The sequence below is a fragment of the Cornus florida genome, unplaced genomic scaffold (assembly GCF_030987335.1).
Source record: "Cornus florida cultivar Cherokee Brave unplaced genomic scaffold, ASM3098733v1 CherokeeBrave_3.0.0_Hap2_Chr07, whole genome shotgun sequence".
In the NCBI taxonomy this organism is placed as follows: domain Eukaryota; kingdom Viridiplantae; phylum Streptophyta; class Magnoliopsida; order Cornales; family Cornaceae; genus Cornus; species Cornus florida.
Window position 1 is genome coordinate 49,947,450 of NW_026775577.1, and position 4,042 is coordinate 49,951,491.

A 4,042-nucleotide genomic window follows, 5' to 3' on the forward strand; every position below is an offset into this window, starting at 1 on the left:
AGAAAAAATTGAGATAGAGAGACAACCATAAAGAGATACTATAAAGAGAAAAAAAAATTAGAACAAAGAGATATTATAAAGGGAAAAAAAAAATTAGAAAGAGATAAATAAAATTTAGAAAGAGAGATATATATGGTAGAGAGACGGCCACAAAGAGATATCATAGAGAGAAAAAATTTAGAACAAAGAGATATTTTAGAGAAAAAAAATTTTAAGAGAGAAAGAGATAAAAAAAGAATAATAATAAATAAAGAGATATAAATGGGCAGCCACGTACAAAAAGATATTTTAGAGAGAGAAAAAATTGAGATAGAGAAACGGCCATAAAGAGATATTATGGAGAGAAAAAAAAAAAAAAAAAAAAAAAAAAAAAAAAAAATTGAACAAAGAGATATTATGGAGATAGAAAAAAAAAAAAAAAAAATTAGAGACATATAATACCGGCGATTAAAAAAAGATATTTAAGAGAGAAAAATTTCAGAGAGACAGTGTTTACTTGGACAAGTCTTGAAGCACACCCGAACAGGCCCATTTAATGTTCAAATGTATACAAAATTAGTAGGGGCATTCTTGTCACATAAAAATGACACTTTTGGGTTTTTAGAAATAGATGAGTTCACCAAAGGCTCTTTTTCAACAGATATATTCAATAGGGGCAAATTGCTCAAATGATGAATGATACAGGGATTTATATACATTTTTTTTTTTTTTTTTTTTTTTTTCTAATAGGGGTGTTTCTTGCACATTTTGTATATAGCAGGGGTTTTTTTTGCACTTAACCCTATATATATTAACAAATAAGGTAAATTACAGTGACACCCTCTAAGATTTTGGGGGAACTTTTAGTTTTTTAATTTCCTTCCACTGAATCAACTTTGAAAAATGCATTTTGATGAAAGGAATTTAAAAAAAAAAAGTTGTTTGGTGGGTAAATTTTTTGAACTTCATTTAAGTTGATAATTATATCCTTAATCAACTATAAATAATAGTAAAGAGTTTAATTGGGATGTACAAAGATGGGGAAGACAAAAAAAATCATAATTAAAGTGATGGAGTGAAATTGCCGATGATGTAGCAATGATTAATTAGAATAGTGAAGATCCAGGTATACAAATTTACCCAATCTACATGAAGTTTTGTTTTCCTTTACTATATGATAGAAGTTGAAAGAGATGAAAAAAGAAAAGGAAAGAAAAATAAAACGAAAGAGAGATATGGCAGCAAAAAAATTCTATTTTTATTCTTATTTATAACTATAAATCACTTTCACAGTGAAATGGGTAGCCTTCAAAATATATATATATATATGGTGTGTATACATATAAATACTAGGAAAAGGCACGTGCAAATGCACGTGGTGAATGTTTTTTTACTTATATAATTTTTGTTTTCATATATATATTTTTAATTATTTATAGTTGTCATTCTATGATATTGTCAAATATTAAATGAATTCATATGAATATTTCAGACTACTAACAATGTTTAGAGTGTAATAATTGTCACCTCTAAAGATACAAAATAATGTTTTCCATTGATTAATGAATCATCTGCGTATGATATATTAGAAAATCCGAAATCTTAAAATGTACTTAAAAGGTACTACAAACTATTCGAAATTTTAATACTATGAAATCCTAAACTATAACTCTTTGAAAATAAAAGTATTCCTAAATTATTTATTTCTCAATCTTTATCTTTTTTGTATATCTCATTTCTTCATCAAATGAATCATTATCAAGTGTCAATTCTTTTAATTCTTCCACCGCAAAAGAACTTCTCATGACTTATTGTGGAGTATTGTCTATCTTCACCAGAATTAGGAGTCGTAGAAGAAAGAAAATTGAGAGGATAGAGAAAGGAATATAAATGGAGAGTGGCGATGGTGGTGGCTATGGCCGGTGGTGGTGAAGATGGTGGTTGCGTTCTGGCAGTGGTGGTGGTTGTGATGTGGTGGCGGTGCTGAAGATGGTGGCTTTGATGTGGTGGTTGATGATGAAGAAAGTGTTTAGTTAAGATAGTGTGGATATGATCGAGCGACTGATATGAACTTTTTTTAAAATAATTTTTCTGTTAAAAAAACATATGGTTGTTAACTCGAATGGGGTGTCAGAACAATTTTTGCCAAACTCTAAAGGGGTGTGAGCAGGGACGGAGCCAAAAATTATGTTAGGGGGCACAACACAAATTTTTTTTTAGAGGGATAATTTTAAAATTTCAAAGAATCAAACATACAAAAATGCAATTATTTGGGCATTTTTAAAATATTATAGAATTATGCATACAAAATTATAATTTTTAAAAGTCGAGGGGGGCAATTTTAGATTTTTTTAAAAAATATCTATACAAAAATGTAATTTTTAAAAAGTTAGGGGGGAGGGGGGCACATGTCCCCACTAGGCTATAATTGGCTCCATCCCAAAGTGTGAGAACATTTAACATATTCTATTTTATTTTGTTGTGCAATTGTGCTATCTTCTTCTTCTTCTTCTTCTTCCTTTTTTTTTTTTTTTTTTTTTTTTTTTTTTTACATAAATATATGTTTTTTCTGTATTCGATGACTTTTATATTATAAAATAATGTACTGCTAAAGGGTAGAGCATTGTTAAATGCCATTGGTAATTTAGAGCTAACTCATCCTTATAGAGAAGCTTTGAGCAAGCTTGCAATCTAGTTGGCAGGTCAAATTTTCATTTTAATTGAAATTATTTTGTGATGGAACATTTATTGTTGGTTTACTTCAAAATTTCTTATGTCATTTAGGCCCCAGGTACACAAGAAATTGGTGAAAAAGAAAAGAAAGATTATGGAAGGTGATAAAAAAAAAAAAAATGTGTTTGGTATAAAAAGAAAGGAAAGGAAATTGGGGGTTTTGGAGGGATGGAGTAAGCTTTGTACAATAACTTTTGTTACTGTAATACCCCTCGATTCTAGAGCCACAGGTTGATTAAGTTCATGCCCAAAACCGAGGGATATCAAACAATTAATAATAAATAAGCACAGATTACAAAAGAGAAATAGTAATAAATAAATAAGCTAAAAGGAAACTAAAATAATAATTGAATAAATCGACCAATAATATTAATCGAATATAATAAATGACCCACTACTCTGGTACCAGTAATCCTCTAAAATATAACTTGAAAATCCATAATGTGGACCCCTAATAAAAATCCCAATTAAAATAAATCACTGAAATAAAAGTCTGAAAACTAAAGACTGAAAACATAATGTAGAATCCTACGTATATAGTCGGAAGAGTGATAAAGACTGATTTCTGCACTGCAAGAACAATCTCCACACCTGACGAACACCTGAAAAATAATAGTGGGTCAAGCCATGAACAAGTTTTACTTAACTACATTCCAAACAGAGACCCGATATACAAATACATTCTAGTTAATTCATACAATAACTACGTAGTCTGTATATATACGTAATACACACTAAAGGACTCTCACTAGACTATAGGGTGGCCTCAATCGGATAGTAGGCAATAAGTAAAACACACACATGGTAGGCATGAGTACCATAATCAACCAGGGTACAAAACTATCCACTATATCCAGCTATGCATCCCACGCAATATACGCTTCTTAACCACCGATCCTTAGAACTCAAACTCATATTATGACACAAAATCATATATATAAATCCATATCCTATCCAAAACAATAATGTAAACTATCTGCCATATATAGTCTTTCAATGGCATGTCATCTACATGGTTCCGTAACCTCACACGAATAGATGAGACTAAACTTAATATCCAGCCATCCATAATATGCCTCCATATCCTGACATTGGTACATAAATCAAAAACCATATCCTAACAATGGTTTCCAATCTAGTAAGTGATGTAAGTATGTATATACATCAAATAATCCAGAAATAAATATAATAATCATCATTTAGACATCCATTGCATTTTTCTAGCAATATAAACAATATATTTAAATAGTATATTATAACGACCCACTCCACCATATGGTATGATATTGTCCGCTTTAGGCCTGAAGCCGCACGGTTTTACTCTTGGACT